The 16,125-nt window shown below is 39.5% G+C and overlaps 1 long non-coding RNA gene across 1 annotated transcript in view; it reads left to right on the top strand.

The window, feature by feature from the left end:
- Positions 1-6,693: 6,693 nt before the first annotated feature.
- The window catches only part of LOC114028947, a 19,090-nt gene continuing 9,658 nt past the window's right edge, over positions 6,694-16,125 (top strand). Inside the window, exons 1-2 of the long non-coding RNA XR_003567426.1 lie at positions 6,694-6,844; positions 12,161-12,231. This is a non-coding gene — a long non-coding RNA (uncharacterized LOC114028947). The remainder of the gene's footprint in view (positions 6,845-12,160; positions 12,232-16,125) is intronic.

Here is a 16,125-nt window from a genome sequence, read left to right as displayed (position 1 = left end):
AGATTAGATGATACATGTTGATTTTAGGCAATTATAATAGAAAGCTATCCATTTAGAATCTTTTATTTTCAAATGGCCAAGGAGTCCTATACTAACACAGAGAAATATTTAGGACTGCTTAATAACACCTGGATTCAATTCAACATACATTTATAAAACACATTATATAGGCAGAGCACTGTGCTAGATTGTGTAAGGGACTGAAGTTTAGATAAAACATAGTTCTGTTTTTCTCAGCAGAATGTAAGTTCTTTGAAGGCAAGAACTGCTGAAGTTTTGTCTTTGTATTCGCAGTGCCTATCACATAGTGGGCAATTAATAAATATTTGTTTGTTTTTTTAATTTTGATTGAACTGAATTCAATTCAATGAGAGAGGGAGATAACATGGCCCTGGAATGGCAGGCACCAGATTATGGAGTATCATCCTAACTTGAGAGAGCACAGCGGGACAGAGGAGTGACCTATCCAGAGCTCTTGAGGTGTCAGGAAGCTCTGGGACACCATTCTTTTCATTGCAACCTTTCTGAGTGGAGAAGACAAGGAACTTGACTCTAAAAGAATCATGAAAACGTGGAAGATAGGTACTTTGGAGAGATTGTGGAACCTCCATGGACATTCTGTAACTGGTTCTGGCTGGCTAACCATGTGGTTGGAAGAAGCCTTTTTCAATTGGCTCTGTAACCAGAACTGCTGGCATCATCAGAAAGGCCTGGGTCAGCTTTGGCCATCTTATTTGCATCTGGGGAGGCTCAGTAACTTTTTCTGCCCAGGACATCTAGTGAGAGCTCATGCCTTAAGGAGGATAGCCTTAGGGCCTTCTTCTTCTCTGAGGCCATAGGGCCCCTAAGAAAAAGGCCTCAGTTCCTTGTCTTTTGTTTGAGATCCATGGTCTCAGCAAACTTAGTTCCTCATTCGGGACAGATGACCATAAGCCACTTTTCACCTCAAAGCATACATCCTATCCAAATTAGTTTACCATTATTTAGGAGTAGATTATCCCTCTAGGTAGATCATTCAGGCCTTTTGATTTCCCTCCTGCTTTCTCTTGTTACCCATATTTTGGTCATTTTCACAGCTTGTCTAAACCTCATATACTTAAAATACGTTCATTCCTTAATAAGTTTTTCACTGTGAATGTGTCCAATTAACTAAAATATTTCATTATCTCTGTTCTATGGGCAAAATCAGTTGCTATTCACTTACCAAGGTGGTTTGTTGTGGGATATTTTGTTACCATTGATGAAACTTGTTGCTGTGGACTCGCAGTTAGATTCCGCTCATTCTCCCTGAAGTTGATTAAAAGAGGGTCCATTCATTCATTCAATAAGTGTTCATTAAGTGTCCTCTATGTGCCAAGCACCATGTTCCATGGAGAAACTGAGAGAGATGTATGCTTTAATTTTAATTTTAATTTTAATTTTAACTGTATGAGTTAGCTCAGTGTAGTAGAAAAAATATCCGAGACAAGGAATGTGGAAACCTGGATTCTAGTGTCAGCTCTGCCACTAATTATTAACTCTGGGCAAGTGATTTCCTCCTCTGAGCTTCTATTTTACTGCCAGTAACTGACAAGATGATTTCTAAAGTTCTTTCTAGCATTAATGTTCTACAACTACATATAATAATGAAAAATGATACTAGATAATGAAGAGAAGGGAGAAATACTCAACTCTTCTTTTATCTGTTTTTCTCAAGTTAAGTGATCATCAGATGGGGATGGATTTAACAAAAATGGTTAAGGAGTACTTGAAACCAATATAGAGGGAGGTGATGTCAAGAGAGCCCATGTCACTGACCTGGATGAACTGTATCCAAAGGTACTCAAAGAACATGATTTGTGGTCTTGACTAGTGGCCTTTGAGGAATTGGGACAAATGGGAAAAGGTCAATACATTCAACAATAGACTAGGGAGCTCCAAATTGCTTCCTGGTTAAAAAAAAAAAAGATTATAACTGCTTATTAAAGGGGTGGTTTGTGACCACTTAGGATGAAATAATCAACAGGAAATTGCATGGGTTTGAGAAAAAGTTATGCCAGACAAGTTTTCCTAAGATAATAGACATAGGGTATTTGAATTTCAGAAAGGAATTATTTGATAAATGTTCCTTCTGGTGACCCTATGTATAATAGAGAGAGATAACTGACATTTATATAGTTCTTTAAAATTTTAAGTTAAATTTAAAAATACAAAGCACTTTACACGCATCACTTCACTGAAGCCTCACAACCAACCTGCGACCTAGGAAGCAGGCACTCCAGGTGTTACTATTCTTTCTTTTGCATATAAGGAAACTGAGACTGAAACAAGTGTCTAGCCCATGATAATACAGACAAGAAGTATGACAAGTGGGATTAATTTCTGGCTTCCTGACTCCAAATCTAGCGCTATATTCACTCCACAATGCCTCTCATTTAGATGATGATCCTGACCTAAAAGCCGTTGATTAACTGAGTGATATCAACTTGCAGGGTAGTCTCCAAGTCTGTGGCTTTGACCTAATTCTATTTGATATTTTTATTTATTTGTTTGTTTGTTTGTTTTTTGTGAGGCAACTGGTGTTAAGTGACTTGCCCAGAGTCACACAGCTAGGAAGTATTATGTGTCTGAGGCTGGATTTGAACTCAGGTCCTCCTGACTCCAGGGCCAGTGCTCTATCCACTGTACCATCTAGCTGCCCCTCTGTTTGATATTTTAACAATAACTAGCATGAAGGCATAAAGGAAAGAATGAGTTAAAATGTATTAATAGCTAAGATTTACATAGTACTTTAAAGTTTGCGAAGCATCTTAAGTTTATTTTTCTCATTTGATCCTCACAACAACCCTGTAAGGTAAGTGCCATTATTATTCCCATTTTATAGGTGAGCAAAGTAAGTCTGAGAAATATGAAGTGATTTTTCCAGGGTCACACAGCTAGTAACTGTCTGAGGCCAGAAGTCACATCTTCCTGACTCCAGTACAATGTTCTTTCTACTACACCGCCTAGCTTATTATGTGCCAGGCAGTGTATATACATCATCATGCTTATCACATTTGTGAATGACATGAAGCTGGGATACATTAGAGTCAGAATACAAAACAATCTCATCTCCCTGCTCCAGTCCATCCTCCACTCAGCTGTAAAATTGATCTTCCTGAAACACAGATCTGACCATGTCACACAACTTGCCCTTACTCAATTAACTCCTCCTCCAGGAAATCCTCCATTTGGCATTCAAAGTCATTCATAAGCTGGTCCCCTGCCTACCTTTCCAGGGTTCTTACACTTTACTCTCCTCCGTGTGCTCCTTGATTCAGTAACACTGGCCTCCTTGCTCTTCCTTGAACAAGACACTCTGTCTCCCATCTCCATGCCTTTTCATTGGCTGTCCCTCGTACCTGGTATACTCTTCCTACTCATCTCTTTCTTCTGGCTTCCCTGGCTCCCTTCAAGTCTTAACTAAAATCTCACCATCTACAAGATGACTTTCTGATGTCCTCAGTGCCTCACTTTTGTTCATTTTCTCCAATTTAATCCTGTCTCCATCTTGTTTATACGTAGTTGTTTACATGTTGTCTTGCCCATTGGACTGGGAACTCCTTGAGAGCAGGAACTATCTTTTGCCTTTCTTTGTAGCCTCAGTACTTGGCACAGTGCCTGGCACATAGTAGGTTCTTAATAAATGCTTATTGACTGACTGAATCTAGCAATATAGAATTTAATAAGGATAAATATAAAGTCTTACAGTTAAGTTAAAAAACTTAATTGCTTAAATACAGAATAAGAAAAATGCAACTAGGCAGCTACCCATGTAAAAAAAAAAAGAACCAAGGTTTTTAGTTGATTACAGCTTAATTGGAATCATCTATATGAAATGACAGTTCACCCTGCCCCCCCCAAAAAAGTTCAATTTCTTTTTTCTTTTTTTTATTTTTGGTGTAGATGTCATGATTTCATTAGTGAGGAGAGCTCCCCAGACCAGTATGGGGTATCAAAGAGCCTATGACTTGCCCAGAGTCACAGAGCCAGTACATGTCAGAGACAGAACTTGAGGCCAAGGCCAACTGGCTTATGAGGCTGGCATTCTATCCACTTGGCCACATTGCATATGATCTTAGTATTCCATGAACAGAAGTAGAACATTCACAGCAAGGGAAAGAAAAGTTCCACTGTATTCTACATTGGTCAGAACACTTCTACTGCCTTGGGTTCTGTTCTGGGCACCACATATTAGAAGAGATAGTAACAAGCTGTAGCAGATCTAGAGGAAGGAAACTAGGTTGGTGAGGGAGCTCAAAACAGTAACCTACAGAGAGGGGTTGAGGAAACAAAGAATGTTTGTCACAAAGAAGAGAAGATTTAGTGGGAACTGGAAAACTGTCTTCAAGAATGTTAAAGGTTGTCATATGGAAAAGGGATTAGATTTGTTTTGTTTGGCCTCAGAGGAGCATTGGATAAAAGTTACCAAGAGTCAGATTTCAGCTCAATATAAATAAAAACTTCCTAACAAATAGAGCTATCCAAAAACTGGATGGACTGTTTTGACAGGGTGGAGAGGAGGGTAGCGAGTTGCCTGTCTAGAAAGGTCTTTAGTCAGAGGTTAGATGTTGGTAAACAACATTCATGCCTAGGATGGGTGTTGAAGTAAGTAATTCAGCTCTGCAATCTTATGATTCAGTGAAAATAATAGAGATACTAGACATAGGCAACAACCAAAGAAAATAAGAGTACACAAAAATGAAATAAAATAAAGACTGTGCTCCAGAAGATATACCTGGTGAGAAAAGATGAAATCAGTGTTATTGATACAATAAATAGTCCTTCAGAAAATAAAAAGAATGCAAATATGAAACATCACACCTTAAAATGTACACAGAGTGTTCAAAGTCGATTTTTCCACAATCCTCCTTCTCCTTGGCCCCTACATATGAATTCTGAACATTTTCAAGGGTCAGATGTCAGCCTCCTGCCTGCTTCAGCTATTTGGTAAAGATGTATAAGATAACCCTGCCCCCACTCAGGATGGCCACCTGGGAAAAGGCTGAGCCAAACTCATCAATGAGCCCACGTGTGGGACCTGCAATCTAGGAAGCTTAGCCTGCATCTCCACCCACAGCCCATTTGACCCTCTGGCTGAATTGCTCAGTCGATTCTGTCCAAATTGAACCCAAAAATCAATTCCGTCATGCAGGGTGCCTTACTTAGTCACTTTCAAATGGATTGGTTTGTCATTGTGCACTCTTAAAGAAATTTCAGGATGGTTTGACTGAGGAAGCTTTCCTGACATCCCAGTACTTTTTCCCTCATCATTTATTGCTTTTACTTATTTCTTGAAACTTAATTAGCTAGTATCGAATGATTTACCCAGGAAAAGAAAAAAAAATGACAATTTTTAGAGTCAGATGAATTCATCCTAAACACCCCATATTATTTAGATATCAAATAAACATTATCTATAAGTGGTTATAATTCCACTTGCACTGTTTAGGCAAACAACTTATGAGATTCTCAAAGAACCCCTGTGAACAAAACCAATATAATGTAAGAATTGATATGCCTTTAGTCTCTCCCCTCTCCCATCTAGCTGACAGAGTGTTGCCAGATTAATATTTCTAAAGCACCACTTTGCACACATCAGCAATTTGTTCAGAAATCTTCAGGGGCTCCTCTCTGCTTACAGGAGAATAGAAAGACTTTTCTCTGATCCTCCACATTGGGGCCCCAACCCATTTCTTCAAATGCATATTACACTACTCTGCTATATAATTCTTGGCTGTGTTGAAAATTTTCAAATGGAGAAAGGATTAGATTCATTTTGGATCAAACTACAACTTTTGCCTTTCTCTAACGTATCTAATCTCGCCAAAAGAATCATCATAAAGCTTAAGTCTGACCATGTCACACCCCTGCTCAAGAATTATCAATGGCTCCCTGGTGCCTCTAGGGGAAAATACAAACTCCTCAGCTTAACATTTAAAGTCCTCTACATCATGACCCCAGTCTACCTTTCCAGACTTATTTCATATTAGTCTCCTTCATCTGCTCTTTGTTCCATCAAAACTGACCTGCTTGTTACTCTGTGAATTTGGGTTGTCCCACAGACCTCTGCTTGCCTCTGCCTCCCTGAATCCCTAGATTTCTGTAAAGCCTAGTTCATGTGCCACTTACTATAGGAAGCTGTTTTTGATCCCCCTAATTCTTTTACCTTTCTTCTGATTCAAATGATCATGGATATATTTACCCATACACATATTGTATTCCCTCCCCTCACACACAGACTCCCACTCTCAATAGAATATAAGCTCTTCAAGGGTAGAGATTGGTCTTGGTTTTGTAGCCCCAGTGCCTAGCATGATAACCTGTACATAAGAGGTGCTTAATAAATGCTTGTTATATTTGCTGGAATGAAGAGTATTGGTAGAATTTGCAAAGAGGCAAATTTCGGCTCAGTCTAAGGAAAGGTTTGCTAACAATTTGAACAATTACAGTTTTCTAAAAGTGGAACGAGCTGTCTCTAGGAGAAGTGGATTCCCATCACTTGAGGTCTTCTAGTAAAGGCTGAATGACCATTCATCACCACACAATGTCACCGAGGGGATTTGGGGTTAGGTTCATGTTGGACTAGAGAACCACTGAGGTCTTTACAGTTGGAGATTCTGTAATTCTTGTCTCTTCTTTGTCCCCAGAAAAGATCATGAATATGATACCACCTGTGCCTGAAATCATAAAATGGCAGAGCCAGGAAGAGAGATGATCTAATGTAACTTGTCATTTTGCCAAAGGAGGAAACTGAGGTCCAGAGTGAGGAAGACACTTACATAGAGTTTATCAAGGGAGTGACAAAGCCAGGACTAGATCTCAGGTATTCTGATTGTATATCCAAAGAATCCTTTTCCTCTTCTCCATTGGTTTCCATTCTATGCTTTCTTCAAGGCCAAGTTCAAGTTACACCCACTTATCCTTGCCCTGGCCCTGCACATATTTCCTCCAGGAGCCTTCCCCCATGCCACCACCCAAAATCACTTCAGTGATTTTGCTCCCGTCTGATTTTCTGGAGCACTTGACTGTGTGAACTGCTAATCTGCCACTCAACACATTCTGCTTTGTATCACTTCATTTAAATATCTCGTCTCTCCAACCAGACAGTGAGCTCCTTATGGGTAGAAAGAGCATGCCATGCATCTTTGTGCAGCTCCTCAATACAGAGTAGCTGCTCAAAAAACATTTGGTGGTGATGATGATGACTGTAAGTTCCAATGAGGGTAGAGTCCCCGTCTACCACAGTGCCTTCACATAGTCAACATTCAAAAAACAGGTGTTGAACGAATAAATGAAATTCCTAAAACTCCACTTCGCATGTTTCTGAAACCTTTAACAGCTTCTCACTACTTGTAGAAGAAAGTTCAAACCTGTCCATCAAGGTCATCTATACTGTGACCCCAACCTACTTCTTCAACCTTATCTCTGATTATTTCTTTATGTAAACCTTCTATTGTAGCCAGATGGGCATCAGAAAGTCCAAAGCATTCCAACAGGATTGGCCTTCCATGTTTTTGGTGCCTCCAATTACCAGCTGGGTTTCAGAAACTGTCTCCTGAGAAAATTACAATGCCCACACCTGCTGAAACCTCATGCCATTTTCATAACCATTATGAGCATATCAAGTTGTTTGGACCATTGTTTGCCTTCTCCAATTTGATCCTTGTATTTTCAGTTGGGATGCACTACTGCTGTCTGTGTTGGCTGTTACCAGCACTCTGGGGAATGTTAGTCTTTTACCAACAGCAGCTGGATAGAACAAAATTTATGTTTGATTCCTTGCCTTGTAATATGGGATCTGTTTCCAATAAAACTACAGCATACCCAGGCAGCTGAACAGCTGCTATGGTGGCGATGGGCTGACATCACCCACAACAACAATAACAGTTGACTAACTGGGTAGCAGAAGACACTGTGCCAAGTGCCAGAGAAAATTTACCGAAATTAAGAGAACTCAGAAGTTCTGCCAAAAAATTCAGGGTTTGACAATTTGTTTTGGACCTAAAATTCCCCCAGTGGAATTTTCCTCTAGTTGGAATTTCCTCTTATATAAAACCTTCTCTGTTGTCTCTATAACTTGTTATCTTTGTCTTGTTTTCTCTCTCTTTCCTTCAAATCAACTCGTAGTCCTTTTGTAGTCCTACCTGACTCAATCCAAGACCTTTCTTCTCCTGCACTGAAGGGGTGGTTGCTTAAGAAGAGGAACACAGATTGAGAGTTGAAAAATACCTTAGAGGTCATCTGTTCCAGAGGTGTTAAACACATGACCTGTAGAGTGACCTGAACCAGATTAAAATGTAATTGGGAAATGTTTAACAAAGTAAATAAAAATACAATAAAACATGGATAATGTTAATATGTGATTTTCTAAATCAATATGTAACCTGTGGGGATCCTTACATATGGTTTAGTGGCCCCCATTTCTATCTGAGTTGACACCATTGCTCTACTTTAACCCCCTCTTTTCCAGATGAAAAAAAAAACTGAGATCTAGAGGGAAGAAGCCCAAGGTCACACAGGTAATAAGTGGCAGAACTAGGCCCTGAACCTTGGTCTTCTGGCTCCAAACCCAGTGCTCTTTCTACTGTGCCACACTGCTCTCCTCTAGAGTAGAATTTGTTGACTGGAAAGTTTTTCTTTGCTCCTAGTCATGGAGCAGTGAAGAAGGTTACTTCTGGCTTCTCTGTCACTTGACAAACTATGTGGATTTGGATAGAGGAAACCAAACCTACCAAATCAGAGAAAGTTGTGTGGCATCATGGGAAAAGAACTCACTGGATTTAATTTGAGGATCAATGTTCAAATCCTGACTCTGCCACTTAGTAGCTATATAACGGGACAATGCAGTGGATACAACAGGAAGAAATGAGTTCTAATCCCACCTCAGAGACACTTACTAGCTATGTGACCCTGGGCAAGTCATTTAACCTTTCTGCCCATTTTTTCAACTGTAAAATGGGGATGATAACAAATAATCCTTCTGTCTCCTAGAAGTGTTGTGAAGGTACGAGATATTTGTAAAGTGCTTAGCAAAATGCCTCTAACATAGTAGGTGCTTAATAAATGCTTCCTTCCTTCTTCCTTCCCTTCATACCTACCTTCCTTCCTTCTTTAGGCCTGTCTCCTCATCTAGAATATGAAAGGATTGGGTGAAATTATCTCTCTCTTCCAGCTTTAGATCCTATTTCTTGTACACCCTTGCCATGTCTTATTCCCATTAGAAGCACCAAATTCTTGACTGCTCTTCCTACCTACTTCTGTGAACCAATATTCTCACCATTAAAGGACATGGCAGAAGATAGGAATAAGGGAATAAAGGAATCATTTCTCAACATGGAGGATGCTATTCATTTTCTTGAGAGCTCCTCTCTAACATTCATTCCAAAGGTCAATAATGACTTAGACAAATTCCAAGTCAGGGAATTCTTTTTTGACATTTCCAAAGGAGTCGATAAGAATTTACTAAGCCAGTAGACTGGGGCTCTGCTCCCAACTAACTATTACTTTGGTCAAGTCACTTCATTTCTCTGGGACTTCCTTTCCTAATGTATAAAATAAGGATTTTGAGTAAGATAAACCATGGGGCTCCTTCTAGATGTAAAGTGTTCTTTATGATTTGAGATAAACAGCAATGAAGAGTGGATTGAGTGCTTGACTTGGAGCCAGGAGACTAGATTTTAAATCTCAACTCAGAAAATGATTAGTTACATTACTATAAACAAGTTGCTTAACTTCTCAGAGACTCAGTATCCTCATCTGTAAAATGAGGATGATAACATTTGTGCTGATTATTTCATAGAGTTCTTGTGAGGAAAGCACTTTGCAAAACTTAAAATACTATAGAAATATTATTATACCTAGTTGATTTCTCAGTTCCCTTTCTGCTCAAATATTCTAACTAGATAACTAGGTAGATATATATATCTATATATATATATCTATACATATCTATATCTACATATATATCTATATATATCTATATATATAAATATATATATCTATATAAAGAGAGAGAGAGAGAGAGAGAGAGAGAGAACGAGAGAGCTACAACCAGAGTTCAGGACCTCATCACCTCTTAATCTGGAGCATTTCAACAGGCTCTTAATTGGTTAGTCTCCATGTCTCAAGTCCCTCCCCACTCCAACCCATCCTTCTAATAGCTGCCAAAGTGGTTTTGCTAAAAAGCAGATTTGACCCACGCCTATATTCAATAAACTCTAATGGCTCCTTATTATCTCTAGGATCAAATGCAAACACATTCATTTGGCATTTAAAGTCCTTTATGACTTGTCTACAACTTGCCTTTCCATCCTTATGAGGTGTTATTCCCCTTCACAAAATCTACATGCCAACCAAACTGGCATACTTCCTGTTTCCTGAACATGACATACAATCTCTCGCCTCCATACCTTTTCAAAGGCTGTCCCTCATGCCTGGAATGCTGTTCCCCCTGACCTCTACCAAAGCTCAGCTCAGGTGTACCTTTTATGTGAGCCTTTTCCTGATTCCCCTAGCTGGAAGCGCCTCCCTCTAAGATTAGTTGGCATTTATTTTGTATATATTTACATGGGCATATGCTATCTCCTCTCCACAGAATATAAGCTCCATTAGGGCAAGGAATGTTGCCTTTTTATCTTTTGTTCCTCAGGATGGGTACAGAGGAGGGAATTAATAAATACTTGCTGATGGATGATGATAATGGTGGTGATGATGGTGATGATGATAATGATGATTCTGCTTATTTTCAGGAAAGATTCCATGGAGAACAAAGTAATGTGATAGAAATCCAAACAAGAAATCATTTTTTCCCTTTTAAAAGCTGCAATAATGTTCCAAACTGCCAACATTTATGTTTCTTATTATTAGATGCTGAAGGTACTATTTTAAAGTCTTTGTACTTTCCTATAAAATTCTATGTAGTTTCTGGCCTCCTTGCTGTTCCTTGAACAAGACAGTCCATCTTTAGACTCTGGACATTTTCTCTGACTGTCCCCCCATGCCTGAAACACTCTACCTCCGTATCTCTATCTTCTGGCTTCCCTGGCTTCCTTCAAGTCACAGCTAAAACTCCTTCTTCTGTAAGAAGCTTTTCACATCGCTGCCCACTCCCCTTGCCTCCTCTCCAAGATTACCTCCCTTTTACACTGTTTATATTGCACACGTGTGTGCTTTTTTTATGTTGACTTCCTCCTATTAGAAGGTGAGCTTCTTGAGAGCAGGTATGATGTTTTTGCCTTTCTTTGTATCCCCAGCACTTAGAACAGTTCCTGGGACATAGTAGGGGCTCAATAAATGCTTTTTGACTTGACTTGACTGTAATGATAATATTCTTTGTTCAGAGTCAAGACGCACAGTGAATAGAGTACCAAATGAGTTGAGAAGACCTGGGTTCAGATCCCATCTCTGACATTTACCTAGCTACATAACGTAGACAAGTCATATAACCTCTCCACCCGAGTTTCCTCACCTATCACATGGGGATAATAATCCTTTCAGTCCTTACTTCATGGTTATGAGGCTCGAAAGAAATAAAGTATGGACAGTGTTTTGCACATTTTAGAGTGCTCTATGAAAGTCCCTTATTATTCCTTATTACCTGAGTGTTCTCTGGGTTGTTGTTGTTTAATTATTTCAGTCATGTCTGACTCTTCAGACCCCATTTGGGGTTTTCTTGGCAAAGATACTGGAGAGGTTTGCCATTTCCTTCTTCAGTTCATTTTACAGATAAGCAACTGAGGCAACAGGCTGAAGTGACTTGCTCAGGGTCACTAGTAAGTGTCTGAGGTCATATTTGAACTCATGAGTATAAGTCTTTGGGACTTCAGGTCCAGCACTCCATCTACTGTGCCACTGGCTGTTCTCTGGGTTAAAGGGTAGCAAACCATAACTGCTCCAATGTTGAGATAAGCACAGTCAATATACTAAGCAGAACTGAGGAGAGGAAGGCAAGAGAGGAGGTGGAGCTGCTCTGCGAGTAACAGTAGCATTTCCAACCATCCAGAGAGGGCACTTAAGGTCAGTCACAAGGGCACTTTCAATTCACTTAACCATCTACTAAGCACTTATTATGAGCAAGGCACTGGGTTTTTCATTCATTCATTCATTTGTTCATTCATTCATTCCTTTGTTCATTATTCAGATGCCGTTTATGTATGACAAACTGTTTCCTCAACCCAGTTACGATCTTCAGGAGTACAGAAGCTGATCCAGGTAAGCCATTAGGTTCTGAGGGAAGGCACTCACCTTAAATTTAAGAGTCAGCTTGCCAGAATGGAAAGTCTTTGAGGGCAGAGAAATTTCATAGAGCCCAAGTTACATGTCTAAGTGAGACTGAAATTCCATCTTATCCCTATGGGGAGGGAGGGCAGGGTTGAGGGAGCCCCAACCATTATAATCAAGATGTGTCAAATGGCCCAGAGACTTGAAACGTCTAGCCCATCTGAAAGAATTAAGATTAGCATCTTATTATATATCCTTTGATATGATGATGTTTGACAAATTGGTATTGGTCTGGAAAAATCATCCAAACTTAGAAGAGTAAAGACATTTTGCATGAGAATGTCATATATTGAATCTGAATGAGAGAAATGGATATGTTCAAAATCTAATTTACATGCAATTCCTGGGGCTGATTTATACTTATTTCTCATTGCTACATGTAAGCACTGGTTAGGATTATTTAATCAAAAAAACTAAGAGAAAACCAAAAAAAAAAAAACCTAGAAAGGACAGCAAGAAGTATATGGTTTGGAAAATGGTGGGCTATAAATTATGTTTATAAATAAACAAGTTTGGGGCCTTTGTAATATTTACAATCCAGAAGTGTATTTGTTTGTCACAGCTAGCTGTGAGAAAACCTTGGCTAATCTCTTTCCTTTCATTCTTTATTACTGTGATTAATTGACAACATGATTGATAGTTCCCACATTATTAGCAAAGATATGGAATGCAATCATTATCATGAACCCCTAGATGTTGGGCCCCTCCAAAAATATTTTTATTTAATTTATATATAGCCTATATTTATTTTTCTGAGTTTGTATTGTACACATTATTTTCTCCCAGTAGAATGTAAGCCCTCTGAGGGCAGAAACCTGTCTCATCATTTTTGTCTTCATATATTCCCTTCACCTAGCCCAGTGCCTTACACATACTAGGTGTTTGATAAATGCTTGTTGAATGAATAAAGAAATGATCCTCTGGAAGGAAGAGAAAAGAAGTAAAAAGATCCTTTAAAAACTCCATTTGTGGGACCCAAGGTATTACTAGATTATAAGCTTGATGAGGACAGAAACCATGTCTTATCTACACTTTGACTCTCCCTCAGTGCCAAGCACACATTTGATACTTAATATATGTTGATTAAATTTAATTAAAAGATTAAAATGTGAGACCTGGAAGGAACCTTAGAATTCTTCTAGATTTTTTTTTTTTTACAGAAGAGGAAACTTATCCCAGAGAAAGAGAGTAACTTTTCCAAAATAGTTGTTTTTATTGTTGTTCAGTCATGTCTGATTCTTTGTGACCCTAGTTGGGGTTTTCTCAGCAGAGATACTGGAGTGGTTTGCCATTTCCTTCTCCAGATCATGTTACAGATGAGGAAACTGAGGTAATCAGGGTTAAGTGACTTGCCCAGGATCACACAGCTAGTAAGTGTGAGGTTAAATTTGAACTCATATCTTCCTGGCTCTGGGCTGGATGCTCTATCCTCTGTAGTACCACCTAGATGCCCCTACACAGCTGTAGTATAGTGGAAAGGGTATTCACTAGCCTTGGAACTGAAAGACATAGCTTTCAGTCCTAGCTCTATCCCACCTCTATCCCACCCTGTGTGACTTGGGGCAAGTGAGTTTCCTTCTCTGGGCCTCAATTTCCTCATCTATAAAATGAAGGTGTTGGACTAGAAGATCTCTGTAGTCCCTTCCAAGTCAAACATTCTTTGATTCTAAGGTCACACATGGAGCAATCAGTAAAGCTGGTAGCTAGAACACAGAGCTCCTGACTACATGAGTGTGCTAGTAAATGTTTAACAACAAATTCTCCAAGGCATAATTTCAAGTTCAATCTGCATTATTAACATTTTTCCATCATTTTCTTAAGTCTCGATCATCAACAAAACAATAAAACAAGACTTGATTTACATAGTTTGTTGATTTCTGGAGTGTTGAATATTTAACAACTGGCTCTCAAAAGCCAGTTCAAGCTGGTTCCAGCACACTCCTGCCTGACTCCCGATCCAGAGCTCTTCAAACTACAAGACACTGCTGACAAAACTTGAAATTCTTTGGAAATATTTTAGAAAAAGTTTTTCAGGGGAAAATAATAATAATAATAATAATAATAATAATAATAATAATAATAGTTAACATTTATATAGTACTTTATAGTTGAGTACACGATCTCATTTAGTCCTCACAACAAACTTGTGAGGTAGCTACTTTACTCAATGTCTCCACTTTATAGATGAGGAACAGTCAGTAGGCCAAGTTGATGGATGCAGCCAGTATGCAGCAGAGCCATTTTCAAATACAGTCTCCTCACTCCAAATTCAGGGCTTTCTGCTGAACCGCAGCTGGCTCCCAGGCTAAAATTCAATTCAATTTGATTCAACAAGCACGTGTTGAGTGCCTTCTCTATGTACAGCTTTGTGATAGATGGCAGGGATAGAAGGGCAAAATCTAACCCTAACCCTCACAGTACCTGCCCTTAAGGAGCTTCCATTCTACTGGGGGAATACAAAATGTACCCAAATAAGTAAATATAAAGTAATTTGGCAGATGAGTAAAAGCCCTAACAACTAGGAGTATCAGGATAGGCCTCAGGCAGGAAAGATGGCACTGGAGCAAAGTCACAAAGGAGCTCAGGATTCCAAAAGGAGGGAGAGAAAGGAGGGCATTCCCAGGCATGGAGGTCACACTGTGTATATCAAGTACAGGGACCAGCAATAAATAGATAGATAGATAGATAGATGAATGAATGAATGAATGAATGAATGAACAAAAACACATTTGTTTAATAATGTTCATTAGGAAAGTGACAAATGGATTAGATTCTTAAAGTAATCCTCAGGAAGAGTGAACACTGAAATCGTTCCCAAAGAAGACAGTATTGGCAAAGGTTTTGACTTAGTTATTGAGGCAGTTATCATAAAGGATGGGCCAGAGTATTTGCTAGTTTTCCCTATGGGTATGATGCTATCCTGAGGTGTGTTAACATTCTCTCCTGGCACAGGGAAGCAAGAGTATTTCATCTCTCTCCACTGGGGCCTCATGTTATCACTAAGAAAAAGGTCAGTGGTTTTGGTCATGAAGTAAAGCAAGGAGGAGAGGAAGTACCCCTGCCATCCTCTCATTGCTCCCATTGGACAAGATGGGGAAATAGGGACCATTTCTTTAAGATGCTATCTTTCCTTCTCCCATGCTTTCCTCCCTCGCTGACTTTTGTCTAAATCTCTTGTACTTTAAGAAGTCAGGCAGGCAGCAGTGAGTGATGCTAGGAAAGAAGTGGCGTCTGTTCAGTATGGAACCGTGTTGGTATGTTTGATGTGTAGATTTGGAACCAGATAAATGGGGATCTTATTTCATCTCCCCAAAGAAAGCAGATATTTTAGGCTTAACAGTTCGGAGCAGTTCAAATGAGCATAGAAATCCATATATAAAGAATGCATTTATCTTTGAAAATACCAACTTCCAGGCAGGTTATGGATCTCTTTGGCTCGGGAAGGGGAGACCTAATTTAAGTAAACATCCAAAAGAGGGGGAAACAAAGTCTCTTTCCCCAGCTGGGGAAGGTTTGCAGATATGAGAATCCTGACTCAGCACATCTCTATTTTTATTCAAGCAGATTGCCAAGAAATACAGTGGCTGCAGTTTTCTCTCATCTCTAATGCTCACTGCAGTTCAGCTAGAGGACTGAGAACGGAAGACCCTCTTTAATCTACCTGGGAGTGTTGTAGAGGGGGGTGGGAGAGATGAACTGAAGGCGGGGGTCAAGCAGGAGCTGTATCAGCAGATTCTCCTTCCCCTCTCCCTTCACAGAGCAGTAATTGGTCCAGTGGACAGAGATAAACGGTACTTGTGCTGGGCTTCCTGCCTGCTGCTGTTC

The sequence above is a fragment of the Vombatus ursinus genome, unplaced genomic scaffold, assembly GCF_900497805.2.
Source record: "Vombatus ursinus unplaced genomic scaffold, bare-nosed wombat genome assembly UNPS02014903.1, whole genome shotgun sequence".
NCBI lineage: Eukaryota > Metazoa > Chordata > Mammalia > Diprotodontia > Vombatidae > Vombatus > Vombatus ursinus.
Note: the sequence above shows the minus strand (reverse complement) of the source record. Positions and strands in the feature narration are given on the sequence as shown.